The sequence below is a fragment of the Armigeres subalbatus genome, chromosome 2, assembly GCF_024139115.2.
Source record: "Armigeres subalbatus isolate Guangzhou_Male chromosome 2, GZ_Asu_2, whole genome shotgun sequence".
Classification (NCBI taxonomy): Eukaryota; Metazoa; Arthropoda; class Insecta; order Diptera; family Culicidae; genus Armigeres; species Armigeres subalbatus.
Window position 1 is genome coordinate 83,073,875 of NC_085140.1, and position 26,984 is coordinate 83,100,858.

At 41.1% G+C, this 26,984-nt stretch overlaps 1 protein-coding gene across 12 annotated transcripts in view; it reads left to right on the forward strand.

The window, feature by feature from the left end:
* Positions 1 to 26,984, forward strand: part of LOC134209544 (calcium uniporter protein, mitochondrial) — a 567,109-nt gene that overhangs the window by 173,132 nt on the left and 366,993 nt on the right. The gene's annotated exons all lie outside the window — the stretch shown is intronic.

The window sequence follows — 26,984 nt, forward strand, 5'->3', positions numbered from 1 at the left end:
CCATATCATCTTTTGTTATTCTGTTCATGGCTTCTGCCCGGGGAGTATCCTTTCAAGAGGCTCGCAAACTTCCTTTCAAGGGGCTCGGGAGCCTCTTATAATTCCAAAATCTACATAATATTTAGGATGTTTTGCATTTTGCGACAATTTTCGAGACAAACGTGATTTTAGGGGGGTGAAATATAGTGCTTCAACCCTAATGAACGGAAGTGAGAAAATAAAATTGGAAATAAGTTAATATTTGTACGTCTGGGCGTTGCTATTAGAATGATATTGGAACTCATATACAATGCACCTAGTAAATAAATTAAGAATTGTCGTAAAATAAATCATAATGGAAAACTCTGTGTGTCGAAATTGAACTTCTTTATCTAGATTACGATGCTAAAATCAGATGTTCTCAGGATACTTTTAATCTTCATCATATCCAAAGCTTGGCGAAAACTTGCGAGTTACAATGAATCAGATTTTGAAGATCATTATAACGCAATTGGGTGTTAAGATGCAAGTATAATGTTTAAGATAGTTTCACTTTTTCAAATTTCTAATGACAAATGTGTTTAAATATACATACACGCCAATTTTCACGTACTCAGTGACTGAGTAAAATTGTATTGCTCTCTCTTTCTATCTCACGGAAATTTCACTCAATTTCCGTTAAAAGCAGGACAACTCAAAACTATGAGTAATCCTGCTTTTGACGGAAATTGAGTAAAATATCCGTGGGAAGAAAAGATATGGCAATACAATTTTATTCAGTCACTGAGTAGGTGAAAGTTAGAGTGTACAGTGCGAAATCATTTAGATTTTTCTTCTTATTTTGTTGTCTAATATCAGTTCGACCTTTTGACCCGAACACCGCCACCCGGATGTTATGATGGTTTGCGGTTTCGTGTGTGCCATCTCCTTAGGACCGTGTCACACGCCATGTCGCATTGCAAATGAATAATTCGTTAAGGGTGCGTGCTGGAAACGAGTATCGTGGGCGACGCGATCGGGGGTTGGCACCGCCGTGTATTGAAAAGGGAGGAAAATGTCACCCCTTACAATAATAATAGATGGAGCTTCAAAGTTCGAAGTGCTCAATCTGGAAAAGATTAAGGAAAATGTTGTTCAAGTTTCCCGTTCCCCATCCTTTTTGCCCTTATTGGGAATCGAGTTACGGTTTTGGAAATCCTGTTTGCCGGTTTTCCTTCGAGGAGGAGGAAAACTGTCGTGTGAAAAAAGTCCTTATGCATGGAAAGCTGTGGGAAAATGAGGAATGTCTTTCTAAAAAAACACATCCTTTTTCAAGATGGAAATAGATTCAAGAAGGTTATCCTTTGATTGAAGATGAATGATGACGGTTCAGCAATTCAATGATTGACATGCGCTTTGATTTTTTTTTTTTCATTTAGAAAATTTTTGTTTGATTGATTCTTTACAATAAAATTGAATCCGCCATAAATGTATCGATTTCGAGCTTCATTTAATGCTCGCTGCATGTTCAATATCTTAAACACTAACAAGGCACACAAATAGCTAACAATATTTCTAAATACTTATTTGCATTCAATCTCTTCACATTTCTAGAACTCTTACTACAATCTCCAAAGTTCTATCATTATCAGCATTCGAGTTTTTCCCATTTGATACTGAGGGTGAAGGGGCTGGGCGGTTGCTAAAACCTCCCCATCACACTCTTTCGTGGCGATGAGTGCAGTTCTCCTATGAACCACCATAACGAGGACTGTGAGCTGTGAGCGCCACTTGAAATCTGAAGCAGCAGCAATCAACTCGTTCTGACCGAGTGAACGAGCACAACCATTAACCGAAGAATGCAAAATAGGAAAAATTCCAGACATGGCTGTTTCATAAACTAGAGATTCTTTTGCCCTCGCGAGCTTTCAATTCGGTGGTGGTTACCATCGGCTACTAAAATGTGTTCGCCCCGTTATTATGTTTTCAATCGAATGTGATTTTTTTTCTTTAAGTCTTCATCCTAAAAAGCATCTTCGCCCAAACGAATGTCATTTTTCTACCAATCATCATGTCTTCAAAACCCCATGGAGAAGTCATCATGAAGAATTGATTAAAAACTATATGGGGTGGGGGTGACGAAAGGTATATCTGCACATCGAAATATCATTTTTGATTAAGTCATAACTGCCTAACCAAGCAACGGATCATGACCAAATTCGCTTAAATATCAATTAATGAATAACACACCCAACCAGCGAGTGCGACTGTTAGATTTTCTAACAATTCTGTATAAGAACCTACCAAAACCTATATAAGAATTGGGCATATGCGAAATTGTTATACAAAGAATGTATACATAAACAAATATTGTAAGAAAAGCTATCAAAATCGTAAGGTCTCATACAATATTTGTATAAGAATCTAGCATCCTCGCACATGGCCAGTTCTCATAAAGGTTTTGGTAGGTGCTTATACAATTACCGGTTGGGTGCATTAAGCAGAATACATAGTCTTTTATGCATCATTTATAATTCCCACAAGTAAATCCAGTGCAAGTTTTCGCTTCAAACTGTTCCCCATTCCTCTATTTCAAATTTGAATTCTCATAACATACAATAATATCAAATATTTCTACATTTTTATAAGACTTCTATTTCGCTCATGTTTAGCAGAATGCACCACTTCTGCACGGTTCGGTTACGACCCATGAAAATATTTCATTTGCATAAATCTGGCCATGAATATTTGGCCACGGAATTTTTTATTGTTCTGGTGGACACCATCCCTCCAGCAGCCGCAGATCATCGTAGCCGTTCAACGGGTCGCTCCACCGTGTGGGTGGGTGGTTGATTGCGTTGTGGTTGTTGGTGGCTGATGGCGTATGGAAATGTGGTTACATTTCCATTAGGAAAATTGTGCGAGCGTTGTATCGCGTCTCGCCGTGATTGGTTCATCGATCCGGCGTGCAAGTGGAGGTTATTAAATATTGAGCAAATCGAAAAGGGTTGGAGTGTGGGCGGAAGAACCTCGTGTGTGAGCCAGAATACCGGTAATTACGGTCAAATTCGGTCGTATTTAGTGAAAGTGCAGACACGTGTCATTCTCGTTTGGGAAGATCCATAATGTACGTCACGCGAAAATGAGCGATTGTCACACTTTTTGTATAAAACATCTAGATCTTTTGTATGAACCGTCATGCTGCTTTCCCCTAAATGCGTGACGTACTTTGTGGATGAATTGGTAGTTCTTTTTTTTTTTTTAACTTTATTAATGTGTTATTGGCAGTTCTTGATATTTGGGGCTTTGAGGAGTTTGTTTTTGGTAGTGGCTTGCAATATAAGGGAATGGTCCCGTTTTTTTTTCATATCATTGAGTGAACATGCATCTCATCGTGAACCAAAGAAACACAGCACCGATTTCATCGCATCTTTTTGCTTACATGCGAACTCACCGCTGAAAAAAAAAATTACAAAAAAGAGAAACAAATCAAATTCTTTATCATTGCTTTGTTTTTCATGGGACAAACATAGGAGCTATGAGATGGAGTCTAGGAGCAGTACCAATTACCTTTCGAGACATTGACTATCTGACTTTTAGACTAATATAAATGTAAAAAAATCACAATGATTACAACTGACATAACCAACAGAATTTTTCAAATTTATTTAAAAGATTCCAAATATGCATAATTTTTGAAAGTCTTAGAATATTACAACATTAGTTGAATTTAGGAGAAAAAAAAACAAAACTACAAAATTTACAAACTTTTCAAGATTGTATTTTGAGCAACACATGTAAATTTTCTGCCACCATAATTGACCAAGGGACAATTTACTGAAGCAACTTCCGGAAGCTCGATGATACGGCTGATTTTTGGCCAAATATCTACAAATTTGTAAGATTTAGTAAACTGGCGTGTTCTACAATGTCGTTCAAGCGGTCAGAGCCATCATGATAGAGGTAACTTTAGTTTGAATTTCATCCGCTTGGCGGCTCTAGTGTATGTAGAATTACTTGTCAGGTGAGCTATCTCCCAAACTGTGGGAGTTAGAATGCTGCCGTCTTCTACAAAGTTGTTTGAGAGTTAAGGACCATTGCGATAGAGGCAAGTATATTTTGGAATTCAATCGCTTGTCGGCGCTAGCCCAGCCAACACAAAGTCATATATGATAGCGAATAAGTATACAAGGTTGAGGCGATATAGGCGCATTTTTTCAATTTAACTGCATGCCAAGTGTACGTATATGGCCTCCACTTTGTACACTTATTCGCTATGATATACGATCTTGTGTTTGCTGGGAGTGTATAAAGAATTGTTTTTTACGTGAGATATCTCGGAATCTGTACGATTTAAAAAGTTACTGTCATCTACAAAGTTGTTCGGGTAGTAATATCCAATATGGAAGCAGAATTAGTTCAGAATAAAACCGCTTGGCGGCGCTAGTGTATGATAATTACTTGTAAAGTGAGATATCTCGCAATCTGCGAGATTGGGGAAGTTGTCGTCTTCTACAAAGGTGTTCGGGTGGTAATATCCAATATGGAAGCAGAATTAGCTTGGAAATCATCCGCTTGGCGCGCTAGTAAATAGGGCAACAAGCAAGGTGAGCTATATCGCAATCTTTTAGATTTAGATACCGGTCAGGGTGAAGCCGTGATATTGATAACAAAACATGATATGAACTTGTTTGAAATAAGAGTAAAAATAACAAGCGAAAATGAGTGAAGAACCTAAAAATTTAAAAATTCACATTAATAAAGGAAGAAAAAAAAACAAGCGAAAATAACAAAAATTTGCACCAAAATATCATAAAAAATAAGTTTTTGCTATTAACAAGGACAAAATAATAGCTCAAGATATTGATAAGTTTTTATTAATGGCAAAACCTAATATTTTGATGATACAGGTAATCTTCGATATAACGTACCCCCGATATAACGTACACTCGATATAACGTCACTCGATATAGCGTACATTTTTCCCCGTTATAACGTACACTTTGAAAAATAATTTAAATTTGGGTAGTTATTACAAAATAATTTACTAAATTGTTATGATCATTCATGTAGGGATAACATTATTGTATGGAGTCTAATTTTATCAGCTAGAGGCATTAATTACTGTTTTCCTCAGTTCGAACTATCCTTAGAATTCTCCCGAGGTATTGGATGATATTGAGTTAATGAGGTTTTAGGCATGTCTAGTTGATATATGTCAAAGTCAGAATTGATGACAGTTTGTTTTCAGGTCTAAGTCAGCTAATGTCGAGTGAAGTATTGGTATTGTAGATCCAGACTTGAAATGTGTACCAGATTATTTTAAAATTAATCCTAGAGGAAATTCCTGGAGAAGCTCCCAAAATAATTTCTGGTGAATTTTCTAGAGGAATTCCTGTAGCAAATTCTAAAATAGTTCCGAAAAGAATCTCAAAGTTAATTCATGAAGGGATTAAAAGAAACTGAATAAATTTTCGAAACAAATTCGTAAAGTAATTTCTGGAAGAATATTTTAAAGAATGTCCCATGGTATTTTCGAAGGAATTCTGAAAAGAATCTCCGAAGGAGTTTCCTGAATATATTTTCAAGCAATTCCTAAAGGTATTTAAGAAGGAACTCGAAATAGAATTTGCGAAGGAATTCCTAGATTTTTACAGGAATTCCTTCGGAAATTTCTTCAGGACCTCCGGAAATTCCCGGAGGGATTTCTTCGAATCATCATCCTGAAATGAATCCAGTTATTCCTACGGAAATTTTTCCAGGAATTCTTTCGGAATTTCCCTTAGACATGAGGTCCATACTTTCACATCGTATTATTTCTTTAATTTCTTTCAAGAAAATCAAGACCTCCGGACCCCCTTCGGAAACTTTTTGAGCAAAACTTTTAGAAATCATCCTAGGAATTTCTCAAAAAATTCTAGAATAAAAGTGATGAGTGTTGAGTAAATTCTTGAAAATGTAGTCTAATGCGTTAATTGTTTGTGAATGGCAGGTAAAACTCGTCTCGTAGGTTTTCCCAGTACTCTAGCAACTGCAGTAGAGCAGGGCATGATTAGCCTCCACCACCCTATAAGACCGCATCCAACCACTCGCCATAGTCCTCCAACCCAACATCAGAAGGCCAGAAGTACCTTCGTTAAGTAGCCATTAAGGGGTGGCGTAATTGGGTCGATACTATGAGACGAAAAAGAGACGAAAAAGTAGGTCTTGATCCTGAGATGCGGTCACTATTCCAAAGTATTTTAAAGCGAACGGATGTTACAAAGTTGCCAAAGTTGGAAGTTGAAGGGTAGAGAGAAAGGACTTGCGACAAGAGAAGGCGTTGAGGACAACCCCACGGTCTTAACGTTGAAAACCCCAGCAAGAACTGCCGTAATTCCCTGGTTTCATAGTTGGCCCAATCTGGCATTGTTTCCGCTGATAGTCGATCGCCTTTTTGCCTTTCTCGTACAACTAAGTTGTACCGAAAGGCTATCATTTCACTCCGAAAACGAACTTTTTATAGAAGCCTCTGAGACCTATAGTATTATATACCAATCGACTCAGCTCGACGAGCTGAGCACATGTCTGTCTGTCCGTGTGTATGTGTGTGTGTGTGTGTGTGTGTATGTGTGTGCACAAAAGCTATAAAAAACATTAGACAACTTTTCGTATAGTAATCCTTAACCGATTTTCTCGCAACAAGTTTCATTCGACAGGGGACAAAGCCTTGTTGATCACTATTGAATTTTATAACGATCGGTCATTGCGTTTAAAAGTTATGAAGAAAATGGTACATCGGACCATATAAACCCCATATAAGGTTGGTGTCTCAACTAAATGCGAGAAAGGCACCACCAACGCTAGGTGGATTAATCTGGTTTTTATTGGTCGAGTTGTAACGAAGCAAGATGCGAGAAAGATCTCCAAGCCACCCGGCGATACCACCGATAAGCCCGCACAGCCACAAAAGGAAGGAAGGAAGAAGAGGAAGGAAAGAGTGATGCAGTGCTGCGATGAAGGCCAGGGCTCTGAAGACAGCTTAACTAGCTGGGATTTCTTTGACAAATCATCCGGAAACAACTTCGGAAATAAATCTAAAAATCATTTTTAAATTCGTCCTCAATGTTTCTTCGAAAAGAATGAATTTTAAGAATTACTTCAAAATCTACCTAATGAGTTCCTTCGGAATTCAAAACTTCTTCCTGGAATTCTTTAGGAAATTTTTCGAATCATTCATTTAAAAATATATTCACGAATTCCTTTTAAACATTATCCGGAAAAAACTTCCGAAACTCCTTTATAAAGATCTACGGAAAATATTTTGGTAATTCTTTCGGATATTCCTTCAAAAATTCCTTTGGAGATTCGTTCTGGAATTCCTTTACAAATTCCTTCGGGAAATTATTAGGGTTTTGAAAATTCGCTTAGGAATTTCTTCGGGAGGATTTTTTTAGGAATTCATTTAAGAGTTCCTTCAACCGGAAATCCCTATGGAGATTCTTTCGCAAATACCTTAGGAAATTTCTTCAGAAATTCCTGTTAGCGTCGAACTTAATTTCTAAATTAAAAAAGACGTTAATAATTTTTTTTAAAAAAATCAGGATTTTCTAAAAAGTCCTCCAGAAATTCGTTTAGAACTTTCTCCAGCAAATATTTCTGCAGGAAATTACTTTGCAATATTCCTCAGTTTTTCCAGCAACTTTTTCAGAAATTTCTTCGGAATTTCCTCTGGAAGTTTCTTCAGAATTTCCAGAATTTCTTTAAACATTTCTCAGTAAATTTGTTTTTCGGTAATACCAGCGAAAAATTCTTCGGAGAATTCTTTTGATTTTTGAAAATGCCGTTTGGAATTTCTTGGCATATCCGTTTAGGAAATCTTTGACTTTTTCGTTGAAAATTCCATCAAAAATTCCTTCAAACATTTTGTTGAAAATTCCTTCAAGGAAGTTTTAAAATTTCTGTAAGAATACATCCAACAAAATATCGGATAGAATTCAGGTATTTTGTATTATTTAATTGAAGAAAAGAATTCCTAAAAGAATCTGAATAAAATATCAAAGGAATTTCCGATGAAAAAATCATAACATTCTCCAGACTTTTGTTCAGGAACTTCTCTAGAAATTCCATCGTAAATTTCGAATAAAATTGATAAAAATTACCGTGATATCAACTAATTTTTTAAAGAAAAATGTTGGCGTATATAATTAAATATTTTTGAAAATATTCAATTTGGCGAGTCACGTGCCCCATCGTGCCCTAGTTTAAATCCACTAAAGATCGCGGATACACAACTAATAAAACAAACGGTGCAACGAAAAGCAAGCCTTGTGTTTCCAGTGCCTCCCAGCCTCTTATTTCCTGTACTTTATATAGAAATAAAATGACGAATACAATTCTTCGGGTCATTTTTCTTAGCAACGAAGAAGTTTGTAGGAATTGTTCACAAGAAAAGCTGTTTCACACTGCTAGCTGAGCATTAGATGAAAAATAAAATTCGCCCATAAAGTACATGATAGTACAACATTTATGTAGTGCAAAATAAGGATGATCACTCATGCTTCGATATAACGTACAATTCGATATAATGTACAAACTTGAAATCGATATGTACGTTATATCGAAGTTTACCTGTATTTCGGTGCGATTTTTTGTTATTTCCCCTTGTTATTTTTACTCTTATTTCAAACAAGTTCATATAATGCTGTGTTATCAATATCACGGTTTACTTTGTAACCGTTCGGTTCCAATATGGACTTGTTGGCCCCACCACAAGTGAATTTCCGTCACCAATCCCTCCCGATACGACCTATCCAAATATTGCCCCTCGGAACTGTCACACTCACTGGTCGAGGATCGTCTCACGAGTGAATGCGTGTTTCACTTTCACGTCATACCAAGTGTGACCAGATGCGATAGACGTTCGAGCAGTTTGAGTTCGGGTAAAAGATACACAGCCCTGTTTCATTTAAGGTGAAGGTGGGTTGAGTACCAAAACAAAGCTTTGATAGTATTGGTACAATAAAAACTTTCATATACTGTAGTAGTATTGGTGTCGTATTTATAAAAAAAAACAAAGAATATTAGTAGGGTGGTTCATAAAACGACCCAGCACCACCACGCTCACTCGATTCCGTCCCATGCTCCGAGTGTCCTCAAAAAACCGATTTGAACAAAAACTGGTTGAGCGCAAGCCGGTTCAAGTTTGTATGAAAACTAGTAAACCTTTTATTACACTGGCTACGGCGCCTCCCCTCCAAACGCTGGCGAAAAGAGAACCCACATAGCTGAAAGCAACATTCCAGAGACTTGAACGAAAACCGCACCGCAGGAAAGATCCATTGATTACGTAACGCAAATATAGCATTTTATACACTTACCCTTATGTCACACTTTTTGTATGAAGTATCTGCCCCTGGTACGATAGTGTAGACTAGACTAGACTAGAAGTATCTGCCCCTAGTGCGATAGATAGCACAGGCAAATTCTGGGTATTTTGTTGAATAGCACGTTTCACTGATGCCTTCTGATAAGCCTAATTATCATGCGAAAGAATCGCAACCTCGATTAAAATTGACTCCCAAGTATTGGAACGACCATTCAATATGGATTGTCTATGGAGTTGAAGCTCTTAAATATTTCATCCAGTCATATGGTCTCCCCCCTCGCCATCGCCCAATGACGGAGTGCAAGAATCAGAATAATGTTAAATTCAACCTCGCCATATCAACGTCATATCCCTGGGGGCAGCAGGGACAGTAGTGACAGCATGGACCATGTCCAAGGGCTTGACGACCCCTCCCCAGCTGTCTGCGAGTCAGGGAGAACTGCCTAGGGCGTGGTGGGATTTAGCAGTGGGCTCTGCTAAAATCCCTACCAAAAAACCACAAGTGCCCGTAAGCAGACTCTAGCAAAGCGACTGTGTGCCGCTTCAAAAGCACAAGCCCAGGGAGTGCCATTGGCACATCAGGATTGATTCCAGTAAGATCCTGATTATGGTATACTGGTTGCATTTTATTGGTCTTGTTTTGGATATTGAGATATTGTGAACGCGAGGGCTGGTAGTCTGGTTATTCTATTCTCTTAGTAAGGCCGGGTGACACCGACCTGAAACGGCGAATGGGCTAATGGCCAGGCTGTCTTCCGTCCCCTAAAACCGTGGCTGGCCTTGCAGCACGCGGTACAATTCTGTCGCTCAGCTGGCAGCTGAGTGGGAGTAGGCTCAGATGCTTTCCCTGACTAGCGCTGATCTGGCTCTGAACACGAAAGTGTCAACCCTCGCATGGCCTCCCTGCATGCCGCAAGGTATGTATAGATAACCATGGGATCGTGAAGGCGACTACACCAGCAGGATTCGACAGCAGCCACAAGGGGGACCCATCAGACATGAGTAATCCCATTAAAATAAAATCGACGAAGGAAGGAGGTGAAGCGAATGGTGGTAAGGAGAACCCTTTCACCAGACGCAGTGGCCTGGAAAGGTCTCCCCAAAGATCGCCGGGGGAAGGAGATGGTGAAGCCCGTGGAGGGTCTGAGGAGATGCCGGTTGAAGTAAAGATGGACGGCCCTACCCTGACCCGCGTCATCAAATCTGTGATGGCGAACCACGAAGAACACGGTGGTCACACGATGGAAGTAGTCACGGAGGTATCCGACGTGATTATGTCCTTCCTAGACAACCGGGTTAACTACAGCAAGGACTTGAAACTTGCTGTACAGGCACTCTGTGCCCTAGTAGTTGAGGCCAAAACGGAGTGGAGGTCCCTACTAGAGGCCAGTAAGAGTGCGGAGAAAGAGCTCCGCAAACTCGTCAAGGAGCGGAAGCAGGCGGATAAGGATAAAGAGGAGGCGGAATTGAAAATTCGTCTCTTGTCCGAGGGCAAACGACTGGCGGAGAGCCAGGTCGAGGAACTCCGCAAAAGGATGGCTGTAACGGGAGCGACCCCGAAGCTGAGTAAGGTTACGCAGGAGGCGAACCTGAAAGCGACTTCAATGCGTGGGCAGTGGACTGGGGATCCCGGTCCACAAACGCCAGAGGTCATACCCTGCTAGAGTCGCTAGCGGTACTAAACGTAGTCCTGCTGAATGAAGGCCAAGTGCCAACTTTCAGGGGACCGAGCGGTGATTCATGCATCGATGTGACCTTCTGCAGCGCGGGATGGACGGTGGAGCCAGAATGGGAGGTTCATGAAGGGGAATACCTCCAGCGATCATCAGGAAATTCGTTTTATGATCCGGTATACCCCCGTAGCAACCACAAGGCGGATCGGCAAAGCCGATCTAGGATGGCGCACCTCGCAGTTCAACCCAGAACTCATGGAGGAATCACTACGATGGGAGACGCGAACAACGGGATTAAGTGGCGACGAGTTAATCGATGTACTAACCCGTGCATGCGATGTGACGATGCCTAGGAGGACCAAACCTCCCGGAAATCGGCAACCTGCGTACTGGTGGACTGACACAATTGCAGACCTTCGTAGAACCTGTCTTCGAGCAAAGAGAAGGCTGCGACGTGCCAGAACAGATGCTGATAAGGTCGAGAGACGCAGGGTGTTCCAGACAGCGAGCAGAGCTCTGAACTACGAGATCAAATGTAGTAAGAGAGCCTGCTTCGAGCGGCTGTGCAGGATGGCAAACGACAATCCATGGGGAGATGCATACAGGATGGTGATGGCTAGGACTAATACCACGCCACCTGAGAAATCTCCGGGGATGTTGGCCAAAATAGTCGACGGGTTGTTTCCGAGGCATGGATCATCGAACTGGCCCGCTACCCCGTACGAGTCAGTTGACGTGGTACCGCTAGTGACTAACGAAGAGCTTATCGTAGCAGCAAGAAAACTTAAGCTCAATAAGGCGCCAGGCCCGGATGGTATTCCAAACCTGGCCCTTAAACATGCCATTCTTGCTGATCCAGATATGTTCAGGAGCTGCCTCCAGAGATGCATGGACGAAAGAAAACTTCCCAGATCGATGGAAACGGCAGAAATTGGTGCTATTACCGAAGCCTGGCAAACAGCCGGGAGATCCTTCGGCATACAGACCAATTTGCCTACTCGACACAGCTGGGAAGCTGCTAGAGAGGGTCATTCTGAATAGATTGTCGGCCTATACAGAGTGTGCTGGTGGCTTATCTAGCAACCAGTATGGCTTCCGTAAGGGCCGTTCTACCATCGAAGCAATTCGAGCGGTAACGGATACGGCCAAGATAGCGAGAGGTCTAAACAGAAGAGGTATTAGGTACTGCGCGTTGATTACACTCGATGTAAAAAACGCGTTCAACAATGCTAGCTGGGCAGCAATTGCTGACTCCCTGCACCGATTGAGAGTTCCGGATTACCTGTGCAGGATACTGAAAAGTTATTTTCAGAATAGGGTGCTGTTATACGACACTGATGCCGGTCAAAAGTCGATCGTAGTGTCCGCGGGTGTTCCACAGGGATCGATCCTCGGACCGGTTCTGTGGAATATTATGTACGACGGAGTATTGCGCTTAATTCTCCCGGCCGGAGTAAAGATAGAAGGCTTCGCGGATGACGTAATGCTAGAAGTAGCAGGTGACACTCTCGACGAAGTCGAACTGAAGGCTTCATACGCGATTGGCAGAGTGGAGGAATGGCTCAACTCGAGGCGGTTGTCCCTTGCACATCACAAGACAGAAGTCGTGGTAGTGCATAACCGTCATGGGCTGCAACAGGCGAGGATAAGAGTAGGGACCTGCACAGTTAACTCCGTGAGGTCTCTCAAGCATCTGGGCGTGATGATCGATGATAAGCTCAATTTTACGAGCCACGTCGATTATGCATGTCAGCGGGCTTCATTGGCGATAAAATCTTTATCACGAATGATGTCCAACAGATCGGCGGTGCATAGTCAAGTGCGTAGGCTGATAGCTGGCGTAGCATTGTCTATCATCCGTTATGGCGTGCCGGCATGGGCCGTAGCACTAAAAGCCGAGTACAATGTAAAGAAATTGATCAGAGTACACCGGCTGATGTGCTTACGTGTCGCGAGCGCATATCGCACCATATCATATGAGGCGGTGTGCGTTATAGCTGGAATGATGCCGATCGACACACTCTTAGAGGAGGATGTGGAGTGCTACAACGAAAGGGACTCGGTGCAAGTGCGACGTGTCAAGAGAGCAGCTTCGTTGCTTAAATGGCAAAGAGTATGGGACACCGCAGTCAAAGGTCGTTGGACCCACAGACTGATTCCAGATGTGTCCAACTGGGTTGATAGGAAGCATGGTCAAGTCAACTTCCACCTAACACAGGTGTTGTCTGAACATGGCTGCTTTAAGAAATTCCTACACAGGTTTGGCTTCGCAGATTCTGCGGAGTGTCCTGAATGTGTAGGTGAGGTAGAATCGGCAGAGCATGTGATGTTCGCATGCCCGCGATTCGAGCTAGAACGCAATACCATGCTGCTTATTAGTGGTATGGATACAACCCCGGACAACCTCGTCGAGAGGATGTGCCGGGAAGAAGCTATATGGAATGCGGTGAACACAGCATCTCAACAGATTATGTCGAAACTGCAGCGGTGGTGGCGTCTTGAACAAAACCAACGAGTGCAGTAAGGGCACCTGTGATGCAGTGAACACTTGCTCACCCCGACAACCAACATGTCGCGGGTGGGCTGCGGGGACCTCAGTATGTAGATATAGAGGTCATTGCGGTTCGCGCGCGGTGGTTGTTGTCGGGGTGCTCGTCTCCAACGTGAGATTATGATACGGACCGCTAGGTTACTATCATAGCTTGCGATCGACGGGTGGTGAGGTAGCCACCCTTGAAGTCGATGTTGTGTGTATTAACATCAAGTGCGTTAGCATAGGCGTGAGCGTTCTCAATAGTCCCCCCCTGATGTATTGCTTAATTGCGGGCCGGGGGTACGGACTGGCGAAAGGGTTTTGGTTTTAGTGGGTCGGGTAAGAGTTACATTACATACCCATCCCCACACTACCTGAGTACCTCCTCAGGTGTCTGGTTGCAGATTTCCGTTTACCCTTGCTCAAGGAAAAAAAATATCAACTGTCATACAAACCTGAAACGACCTGCGCACGGTAAGCCTCTATTCAAATCAGCCCAAACCATTGGATGACACCCAAATTATAAATCATAATCAACTGAGTGTGGCGAAGCAAAATTATTTTTTGAACCACCCTACTTATTAGTTTGCTGCTGCCGGTGCCGGTGCACCGCGGTGTTTACATTCGCTCCGCGATTAGTTTTTAATCGTTTTTTTTAGAAAAAGGTCCACGACAAAGGAACCTTTTTATTTTGTACCGTTTTTCCAAGGTCTCGAGAGTGCAGTGCCACGGAGATTTCCGGAAAAATATGGCGAGTGCCAGTTGGCTTCGATAAAGCAGGGTCATCGCTGGCCGAAGTGTGGCCGCCATCTTTCAACACCGGTACGGAAAAGCCACGTCATCAATCTCCCAGTGCCACACTCGTCCCGTCCGTGGAATGATCTCCGGACTGAATCGGCTCATCAAACAACACCAAGCCGGCTAGATCAAGACTGATCGGCCATCTTTCCACATCTCCACCAGAAAAAAAACCAATTCCAACAAAGCGCAAGTACCCCCAAATGTGACGTCACAAATAAATTGTTAAAATCGTAAACCTCAGGTGTAGCCATTGAAGGAAAGAGCAGCCCTGAATTATAAAGGTCTTTCACCATTTTCGTTGCGTCGTCCTCCCGGGTCCACGAAGGGACCATCAAGCCTCGTCCTTCTTGGATCACTGCATGTATAGATACCCCCCCCCCCTCTTTCTACATCAAATAGCTTTGCCCATCCTACACATTAGACACCTTTTATCGATTTATCGACAGCTCTTAGGTCCCTCCTGCGAAGTACAGAATCATCCTCACCTTGAGTAGAGGGGTGATTGAAGTAGCGTTAACGACCCGGTAGAATACCCTCACGTGAGCTAGCGAGTTTCAACTTATTGAGCTTTCATCGTCTACCCGGGCGTCTTCTACAAAGTTGTTCGGCTGCTAAAAGTCATGTAGAAACAGGTTTATTTAGGAATTAATCTGCTTGGTGGCGCTAGTTTATGAGGAGTTACCGGTTAGGTGAGATACTTCGCAATCTGTGAGAGTTAACGTCTTCTACAAAGGTGTTTGGAATAGACCTGTGTGCCGATTGAAAATTTGTCGGCGTCGGCGTGATAGATCAGCCAGCTGCGGTGGCGTGGTGGCGGTACACCGTTGGAAATCGGCGGCGGCGTGAGCTTATTTCAAGCAATAGAAATTTTCTGAAATTCTTCTACAAATTCCTCCGTTAATTCCACGAGTTCCTCCAAGAATTCCCCCGGAAGTTCCTCCAAAACATCCTCCAGGAATTCTTCGGGAAGTTCCTCTAGAAATTCCTCCGGAAGTTCCTCCAGGGATTCCGAAAGTTCTCCAGGAATTCCTCCAGAAGTTCCTCCAGGAATACCTCGGGAAGATCCTTTAGGAATTCGTCCGGAATTTCCTCCAGGAATTCCTCAGGAAGTTCCTCCAGGAATTCCTCCGAAAGTTCCTCCATAAGTTTATCCATGAATTCGTCCGGAAGTTCCTCTAGGAATTTCTCTGGAAGCGTCTCAAAGAATTTGGCCGATAATTCCTTTAAAAATATTTCAGGAATTCCTCCGGAAGTTTTTATACGAATGCTTCAAGATGTTTGCTCAAGAACTCACCGTGAAGACTTGTAACTTCTTAAATATTTACTCATTGAATTTCTCTTTAAATTCTCTCTGGAGTTCTTCCAGAAACTCCTCCAAGAACAGTTCATAAATCACTTCGCAAACTCTACAGAAATAATCACGAGGCTCTTCAGATATTTCTTCTGAATTCCTTCTGAAATTCACATAGAGCTCCACTAAACCCAACTCCCGGGAATTCTTCCGGAAAATTGTCCAATTTCAGAAGAACTTCTTATGGAAATTGAATTGCGAAATCTACATCTCAGGCCTGGTAGCGAGTCACTTTTTAGTGACTTGGTCACTGTTTTGAGTCTAGTCATTAAAAAGTCACTATTTGCACTATTTGTCACTATTTGCATTCAATTTGCATATTTTTCGGAAAATGGTCACTAAAGTCACTATTTTTGCATTGCCTGTTGTAAATGTTCAAAATAAAAATTATTTTTACCTATTACCATCAACCAAATCAAATGAGAATTTGATAGCAATATATTAAATTTGGGAAATATGCATCAAAGAAGTTCCAAGTGTGTTGTGAAAATCGTGAGGTTATTTCCGATTCAAATCAACTATGATCTTTTTCTTCACGAATGGAAATTATTACAATGCGAAATTTTAACATCAATTAAAGAATTGAGGAGTAGCGGATCCAGAACCACGTCTGTTGGTGAGCGTTAATACCCTCCGGTGATAAAAATAATGAGCAGCCTCAGTTACATCACATGACAATGATGTTTGATGTATCTGAACGTCAGGGAAAGTAATGAACGATGACAGAAAGTACATTATGATTGTTAAATGGTTGTTAAATCCGTTTATGATTGTAAAAGTCGCCTTGCGACCCTTCGTGATAAGTCTCGCAAAAAACATTGTAGAACAGTAGACGTTTGATAACTGCAAGTCATTTAACTGAAATGCTTTTTAACTTCAATTCGACAGTTGGAACAGTTTTGCGATAGTTGGAACAATGTCAAACTCTATGACAGCTGCATTGCGCTGCCCAATCGGATTCACTTCTAGTGCATCTGCCGTCGATTGACAACCGTTCAACATCTAGAATGCGTTGCAGTTATCGAACGGCATTCGCTAACTGAAAAGTAAACATGTTGGAGTTATCGAACGACTACTGAACAAGTTATGTCAGAAGTAATTCTAGCCACTAAATTTAAAACTTTTAGTGGCTTGAATTTCAGAAATATAGAATTTCTATAACAATATTATGTTTATTAACAATTAAAAATAGATACCCAAAAAAACAAGTGTGAAGGTATATAAAATGATCAATTTTCTTAAATCTAAAATAAAACAAAAAACTAATTAGATTTAAAAGATTTTTTAACTCGCACATTTTTAATCAACTTTAATACCAAAGTCTGCTTTTTAGAAATTTAAAGTTCATCAGAATTTCTGTAGTTCTAATAAAAGATTTTCCTCAGAATTCAAAGTTCAGAGTTTAAAATCTAAAAACATTATTTAAATTTGTTATTAAACCATAGACCAGTTAAACCAGGTAAAATCGTATTTTTCAGGCATTATTTTAATTACTTTATATTTTTCAAACAAATAGTCCTACCAAAGATTTATAAGATTTGTGAGTTCAAATAGTTCACGGTCTAGGAATCAATTAGCTCATTTTATATCATTCATTGGCTGTTATACAGAAAACTTTGAGCTCATATTAATCTAAAAAAGATTGTTGTAATTATCAACATAATTTTGTGACACAACTTGTAACTAACTACCCGTTCCCATGACACCGGGTGGTGTGTTACTTAATATGAGGCACCGCACTGCTAGCTTCTGGCTGATCTAACGAATACCATCCTCTATATCCAACTCCGAGATACTTATGAGAGTGGCGCAGTCATTGGCTTCTTACTTCCCTCCTCTCCCTCCTTATGATGAAGATCGGCGTGACCAGTAGCAGTAATCCTCATGCTTTTGTTGTTTTTGCCTTTTCTTGATTTCTGATAGTATTCTAGGATTTCAAAAATTAAACACTAGTTTGCAATCTACGAATTATACCGAAACAATGCTAATTCAACTTGTAGCTCTATAGCCGGTTCAAACCTTCATTCAAAAGTCACTATTTGGTCACTTTTTCTGCAATTGAAAGTCACTATTTGGTCACTTTTTCGTCATCGTTGGTCACTTAAGTCACTATTTTGAACGGCATTCATCGCTACCAGCCCTGACATCTAGAAAATCTTACGCGCATTCCTCTGGGAATTCTTACAGAAATTCCTACCCCAAAATTCGTCCTGGGATTTTTTCGGAGGGTCGTTCAAAAATGGGGAAATTAATTGTTAGGGAACTTTATTTAGGGATTCCTCCGAAAAAAAAAGAACTTCTTCCTTCGAAAATTACCCCCCTTTTTCTTCAGACTTATTTAGAAATTCTCCAAGAATTCTCTCAAAAATACCTACTGGAATATACATCAAAATTTCTTCAAAAACTCTTCCAGAAATATCTTTATATGTTCTCCTGGAAATTTATCTAGAGCAGAGGTTCCCAAACTTTTGGATATGCGACCCACCTAGCAGAATCCCATATTGCTTGCGACCCACCAGGTACCAAATGTATTGATTTTGTGAAATTAGATAAAAATGAGTTCGCGTTAGATTGGACAAATCATAATAAATTGCTTTTTATCCCATCATTGTATTTGTCAAAATTTCGTCAATTTTTTTAATTGGATGTGGATTGGATTTGGATGGGATTTGAATTGAATTTGGGTTGGATTTGGATTGGATTTGAAATTTATTCAGATTGGATTTCGATTTGATTAGGATCGGATTTGAATTAGATTTGGATTGGATTTAAATTAGATTTGGATTGGATTTTAAATAGATTTGGATTTTATTTAGATTGGATTCGAATTGGATAAGGATTGGTTTTGGATTGAGTTCGGTCGAGGTCGTTGACCTCATCAGATTTGTTGTTCTTTAATCATCCAATCATTACTTAGATCCTAATTTTAAATATGGATTAGATTTGTGGGACAAAATAGTAACAAAATTATGAATTAAGATTTGTCTTTCGCGACCCACCTCTGAATAGCCCACGACCCCCCTGGGGGTCGCGACCCACAGTTTGGGAACCTCTGCTCTAGAGAATTCTCCAAGGAACTGCTGAAGAATTCATGACGGATTTTTTTTGGAATATCCAAAAGAGTTCATAAAAGATTTTAATGATCAATGCATGTAGTATTTTTGGGGAAATTCGCAAAGGAATTCCTGATTTGTAACTCAAAAGAAAAATTTATATAAATTCGAATTTCATGTGGAGTTCCCGATGAGTTTACAGAAGGAATTTTCGAACGATTTCCAAAAAGATTTTCTGTGGAAATTCTAGAAGTAGACGTATTAGTTCATAAAGAATTTAAAAAATTATTATCGAGTTTCCAAACAATTTTTAAATGAAGTTCTGAAATATTTTCAGACTGAAATATTCTAGTACCTACTGCCAAAGAAGTTCTAGGAGCAATTTCTTGAATTCCTGAAGAAAAATTCCCTTATTTTCTGAATAATTAATCGTCGGATGCATTTTGTTTGAACAAATATTGTTTTGTTTGGCCGAGCATACGTTGTACAACGGAGGATCTAGTGGTTCCCCAGCAAACAATTCAGGCTGAATAAGCTTCTTTTTCAGCTGAAACAGCATATTTTCAATTGAATAAGTCCTGCGTCAACTTTTAATTTTGTTGGGTCTAGACTTTATTGAATACTAGACCAACTTGCCCGATCTCGCTCGGATTATAATTTTTCATCTAACTGTCAAACGTTTGTTTGATTGCAGCGTCGCACTCTACCTAGATCGATTTCAATTCGATGTGTACAGGTCTAGTATGGAAGACAAAAACCATTGTGATGGAGGCAAGTTTATTTTGCAATTCAGTGGATATACTTGATGGCGCCCCAGCATGAGCATAAGCATCACCGGACAATTCGTAGTGTGAGTTGCTATTCCGTGATTGACTAGAAATTGCAAAGTTGGACAGAGAACACAATACATTAGGTTTGGTATTTGCTACCCATTCTCAAAGTACACGTTTTCGGGAGCTCAAATATTTAAAGTCAATAACGGTGCCGGCCGTCATATAGGAAGGTAAGCACTGTTAGTCCGACTCTCGTTGCTACTAGAGACCGAGTATACCTCTGCATCTCCACGATTGTCTTGGGATAGCATATCGTTTTAGTTACAAAATATAATTTATCTGGACTCACTTCCGTAAGCGATGCGATCTATGGGATGGAAAATAACACTAATTCGCTGCCTCGCGACGAGAAAAAAGTTAAACCATGCACGCCCGGTTGCATATGAAAACTGAGGCGAATTGCGTTTTGGACGACCGAACGGAACGATTGGATTGATCGAACGGTAAAAGCCAGTATAGAAAAAGTTTTGATTAGAAATTCAACTGCTTGACAGTGCTAGTGTATGTGGAATTACTTGCTAGGTTAGATATGTAGCAATCTGTGGAATTCAGAAATCTGTTATCTTTATCAAAATCTCTCGAGTGGTAAAAGCCAATATGGAAGCAGGCTTAGTTTGGAATCCAACTGCTTGACGGCGCTAGTATATGAGTAATTACTGTTAGGTTATTTTGCAATTAATGAGATTTAGGAAGATACCGTAAGTTTTTTGGTAGCGGGCTTGGTAGTCATATGGCTACTGCTTCTGCCTCATACGCAGGAGGTCGTGGGTTCAATCCCAGGTCCGTTCCATTCTCCTACTTTGTATCTTCCTCTATATTTCTCATGTTCTAGCAATCGCTAGAACTGGAAATGGACTTTCATACCGTTTCCATTTTTATTCCTATACCTTCAACTTGAGTATTCTAACAGTAATCTGCTAGAATTGGAAATGAACTATAGAGCTCGTTTCCTACATCCAATTAGAAATTCCATCAGTTACCTTCTCCTATCTATCACATTGGCAGCTCGTTAACCAAAACGGACCTCTGCCTCTCCAACCTAACCCAGAAATTCCAACAAATTCCGCATGAACTCGTGGCAAGTGCAGAGGTATATTCGGCTTGCAGTGGGCGAGTGATTGCATCATCATTTCCTCCCCCTTCCCTACATTGACTTGCATTCTGACGTGGCAGGCGCCAGTATGACCTAACAAATGAGATCACCAGTACTTGTACATTGAAGATGTGTGCTAGTCCCAAGCAAACATCTGTTGGTTCCCTGTGCAAGAACAGCTGATCTGGTCATAATGGAGTAGCAACTACGAGCAGTCAATCAAGCTCAAGCTCAAGCTCAAGCTTTAGGAAGATACCGTAAGTTTTTTGGGAACAAAATCCAGAAAAAAATGTTTTTTTTTTAATTGAGATATCTGCCAGGGAGACCCGACGACGACAATGAAGCGTTCTACGCACAGCTGGAGCAGACATACGATGGATGCCCACTGCGGGACGTCAAAATCGTCATCGGTGACATGAACGCTCAGGTAGGAAGGGAGGAAATGTATAGACCGGTCATCGGGCCGAATAGTCTGTACACCGGATCGAACGACAACGGCCAACGATGCATAAACTTTGCAGCCTCCTGCGGAATGGTAGTCCGAAGCACTTTCTTCCCCCGCAAGAATATCCACAAGGCCACATGGAAATCACCTAATCAAGTAACGGAAGACCAAATCGACCACGTTCTAATCGATGGCAAATTCTTCTCCGACATCACGAAGGTCCGCACTTACCGCAGTGCGAATATTGAATCCGACCACTACCTCGTGGCAGATGCTGGGTCATTAGGCCGAAGGCTATTAGGCCGAAGGTCATTAGGCCGAATGGCCATTAGGCCGAATGAGAACTGGGGAGTGAGAAGTGAGTAGTGATAGCGCAATGAGGAAGAAGTAGAAAGGAAGAAGGAAAGATGAAGGAATACGGAAGAAGAAAGGAAGGAGGAAGAAGGAAGAAAGAAGATTCAAGAAGGGAGAAGAAATAAGGGGTGAGGTGAAGAAAGAACTTCTTATTTTTCACTTCTTGCTTCTTTGTGCTAATTCGGCCTAATAACCGTTTGGCCTAATGACCGTTCGGCCTAATGTCCATTGGCCTGACTCCCTCGTGGCAGTATGTTTGTGCTCAAAACTCTCGAGGATGTACACCACACGTCGGAGTCGTCCGACGCGGCTAAACATTAGGCGGCTACAATATGGTAGACTAGCCCACGACTACGCGCAGCAGCTGGAAGCGGCACTCCCAAAGGAAGAGCAGCTAGGCGCAACGCCTCTTGAAGATGGCCGGAAAGATATTCGATCCGCTATTGGAAGCACCGCAACTGCTGCGCTAGACACGGTACTCGGTTCAAAGAATCGACTGGTAGGTTGTAGAACAAAAGGTCGGAAGACAAAACGTCGAAGGTCGAAAGGACAAATAGTCGAATGGACAAAGGGTTGAAACAAAAAATCAGAGTAAAAAAACGAAGGTCAAACAGTCGAAAGGTCAAAAAGTCGGAGGGTCAAAAGGTCGAAAGGCCAAAACGTCGGAAGAACAAAAATTAGAACTAATAGTTGTAGGACAAAAGGTCGAAGGGTCAGAAGGGCGAAGGGACTAAAGGTCGAAACAAAAAACTTGAGTCAAAAGGTTGAAAGGACAAAAGGTCGAAGGGACAAACGGTTGAAACACAACATCTGAATAAAAAGGTCGAAGGTTAAAAGGTTTAAAGGACAAAAGGCCGAAGGGACAAAAGGTCCAAAAAAATCTGGGAAAGACAAAACGTCGAAGATCAAAGGTCGAAAGGACAAAAGGTCGAAGGGTCAAAAGTTTGAAACTAAAAATCTGAACAATCAACCATTCTTTTGCACATTTATGTTTATTTCTGTTTCACCTGATAATATTTCATTGTAGAATTTTTCCTTCTTTTGATCATAGGATTTTCTTTTGAATGAATTTATGTGTGGGCATAGAGAAGATAGTAGTGAAAAATAAGCGAATTTTATGACAAATTTTAAATTTATTAGAACAAATTGCACATGTATAACTATTAATGGGAACAAAAGGAAACAGAAACCGAAAAACGTTGACAGTAAAAGTGGTACATGTACATTATTAAAATCATTCTAAACGGCAGTAAACTATTTTAAAATTCAAAATAGGATTAAAATCTGTTGTGAAAACAGTCATGTTGCTGAATTTTCTTTTAAATAAGCTGATTTTAGTGAGTGAAACTGTACATTAGACCTCTTCATGTTTTTAAAAAGTATTTAAAATTCAACCAGTCAGCCCAGAATCACAATTCTTATGCTAAAATAAGTCTCATGTCAAAGTGAAATCGAAGATTCTTTGTTCCAACAACTTGTTTGAAGAAAACCTAACGTGCAAATTTACGACAAATGTTCAGCTTCTGATTTTTAAGAATTTAACGGTAAATCGCACATTGGCAATTATATTACTCAAATTTCCAGGGCAAAAATAGGAATAATAATATAATAAATTAGCAATCATTTGTCTTGAATTCAAGAATTTTGTAGAACAACGACGTTTGGGGGAAACAGTATTTTTATGCACTTGAAAGCTTGAAAATCACTTTAACATGGACAAAACGTGAACGGAACGAATCGCAATGTTCACAAGACTTGTAGAGCACACCGAAAGCTTCCGTATAGAGGTTGTTGCGATAGTTTTCGACGTTTATATCTCTTGTTAGATTTTTTCCAAAATTGAAAATGGCCCAAAAACACTAATTTGACTTGAGCCACCTCGAAATTTTATCCGAATAAGCTGAAAATTTGACAGGAGACTTATTTTAGCATAAGAATTGTGATTCTGGGCTGACCGGTTGAATTTTTGATACTTTTTGAAAACATGAAGAGGTCTACTGTACATGTACCACTTTTTCGGGCAACGAAATGGCCATTGTGATATATACCAGGAAATAAAATGTGCATATCTCGAGATTTAGTTGCCAAAAATCATTTTTTCGTTATTCCCTTACTAGATCTTTGCAAATAGAATCCGTTGGTGTAAAAAACCCAAAATTGACAAAAATGGTACTTTCGATGGCACCGGTTCATATGATACAATCGATCGGGACCAGCTATGACAGATAATGCTCGAAAACGGATTTCCGGATAAACTGACACGGTTGATCAAAGCGACGATGGATCGGGTGATGTGCGTAGTTCGAGTTTCAGGGGCATTCTGGAGTCCCTTCGAAACGCGCAGAGGGTTACGGCAATGGGATTGTCTTTCGTGTCTACTGTTCAACATCGATTTGGAAGGGGTACTACGAAGAGCATGGATTAACACGACTGGTACAATTTTCAATAAGTCCGTCAAGCTATTCGGCTTCGCCGACGACATAGATATTATGGCACGTAACTTTGAGAAGATAGAGGAAGTCTACATCAGACTGAAGATTGAAGCTAAGCTGATCGGAGTAGTCATCAACACGTCGAAGACGAAGTACGTGATAAGAAGAGGCCCAAGAGAAGACAATGTGAGCCACCCACCGCGAGTTTGCATCGGTGCTGATGAAATCGAGGTGGTAGAAGAATTTGTGTACTTGGGCTCACTGGTGACTGCCGGAAATGCTACCAGCAGAGGGGCCCTCCTTAGCCGTGCGGTAAGACGCGCGGCTACAAAGCAAGACCATGCTGAAGGTGGCTGGGTTCGATTCCCGGTGCCGGTCTAGGCAATTTTCGGATTGGAAATCGTCTCGACTTCCCTGGGCATAAAAGTATCATCGTGTTATCCTCATGATATACGAATGCAAAAATGGTAACTTGGCTTAGAAACCTCGCAGTTAATAACTGTGGAAGTGCTTAATAAACACTAAGCTGCGAGGCGGCTCTGTCCCAGTGTGGGGATGTAATGCCAATAAGAAGAAGAACCAGCAGAGAAATTCGGAGATGCATAGTGGCTGGAAATCGTACCTACTTTGAACTCCGCAAGACGCTCCGATCGAATAGAGTTCGCCGCCGTACCAAACTGACAAACTACAAAACGCTCATTAGACGCTAGTCTTCTACGGACACGAGACCTGGACGATGCTCGTGGAGGACCAACGCGCACTTGGAGTTTTCGAAAGGAAACCATAGATAGGGTGGGGTGCAAATGGCGGACGGTACGTGGAGGAGGCGAATGAACCATGATTTGCATGAGCTGCTGGACCATCGTTCGCACCGCGTAAATCGGACGACTGTGGTGGGCCGGGCACGTAGCCAGAATGTCGGATAGTAACTCGGTGAAAATGGTTCTCGACAACGATCCGACGGGCACAAGACGGCTCGCCGCACAGCGGGCAAGGTGGGTCGGTCAGGTGGAAGATGACTTGCGGACCCTCCGTAGACTGCGTGGTTGGCGACGTGTAGCCATGGACCAAACCGAATGGAGAAGACTCTTATGTGCCGCACAGGCCACTTCGACATTAGTCTGAATAAATAAATAATAAATTAGATTTGCACCTCCGGAGAGGAGGAAATACTCCCTTCCCTGTCAGTATATGACCATAGTTTCCACGGCGGTACCCCGTTTGGCATAATGCCATATGGCATAATGCCGTTTGGCATAACGCCGTTTGGCATAATGGCCATTTGGCATAAGGGCCGTTTGGCATAATGGCCATTTGGCATAATATGTATGCGGTGTCAAATTGAAGGCCATTTGGCATAAGGGCCGTTTGGCTTAACGACCATTTGGCATAATTTGTATGCGGTGTCAAATTGAGGGCCGTTTGGCATAATTTACATACTGTTCCAAATTATTTGCCCAGGAATCTACTTACCATCATCGGAGGTGAATTACTCCGATGATGCTAAGTAGACTTTAAAGCTCTAAAGATTATACAACAATTTGCGGTACAACATTCCGCGGTAATCCATTTATTGATGTACCATATTGCGAGCATTACCATTGCGCAATATTCCATTCTGCGTTTTGTATCATTCCGCAGTTAAATTATTTTGCAGTGAATCGTTTTGCTGCCAATACACGAGCAAATAATTATTTTGCAGTGAATCGTTTTGCTGGCAATACACGAGCAAATTCGAGTATTCAAAGAAGGCAAAATAACACATTTGGGCTTATACCGGGCAAATGCGAGCAGTTATAGAAGGCAAAATAACACATTTTGCCTTATAACAGGCAAACACGTGCATCACGAAACGGTACACCATATAATTGTTGATACAGTCAATCCTCCATGAGTCGATAATAAAGGGACCATCGGCTCAGGGAAATATCGAGAAGTGGGATATATAACCCTTGAAAAGCTTCCCGAGCAACAAAAGTCAGCCAAAAATGGTGCAGCAACTTGTTTGTGACCAAATCTGGCCACAGATGAATTGCAGTAATCTAACATGTGCTGCTAGGGTTTTTCAAGGGACCATCGCAGAAATCCATAACATATTTTATAATATGGCATAACTTGCTTCCATGACTCGATATCGAGTCATAGAACATCGTCTCTTGAAGGGTTCACTTTATATCCCGCTGAAGATTATTCACTTCAATACTTTATCATTTTCATTTCCTATAATTCACCCTTCTTTGAAACGCGAGCAGTTCTTTGTTTATTTCAATGGAATTTTTGAACTGACCATTTCTTGAAAGCCTTGATAGGAAAACTTTTATTCACTTTTTCTGTAATTTACCCTTCTTTTTGCATATGAATTGTGGCAAACGGCAATTGATTTGGAACCGTATATAAATTATGCCAAATGGCCTTTATGCCAAACGGCCCTAAATTTGACACCGCATACAAATTATGCCAAATGGTCCTTATGCCAAATGGCCTTCAATTTGACACCGCATACATATTATGCCAAATGGTCATTATGCCAAACGGCCCTTATGCCAAATGGCCATTATGCCAAACGGCGTTATGCCAAACGGCATTATGCCAAACGGCATTATGCCAAACGGGGTACCGCCGTTTCCACCGGGGTTGGTTACCCGATTACCCGATCCCTAAAGTTGCTCGTATCCCGGCCAGCACCACGAGGAGGTAGATAAGGATCGCGAGATGGGATCTATTTTTACACGAAGTACCAATGGTACGCTTTTTAGGTGTTCCTCGTAGTGCATTTGCCTTGACAAGCAAAACATACTGTATTCGAATTGTAACTCGAAGCTTTCTCTTGCACAAGCCAAAATAACAGCCGTTCTGAAAACCTGCTATTTACGTATCAAACCTCATGTTTTATAAGATAGATCAAACAGTGATGTAAATATAGTCTGCCTAAGCTAAGCCGAAATTTACACGTTGTTCTAGATTTTTTCGGATACAAAAGGTTTTTTCTAACGTTTTATAACGCCTTCCTAATTTGAGCTTAACCATACAATCAACCCAATTCCGAGTGTTGCATCGTAAAAGCATCACCAGGCGCCACCGCAGATTGAGC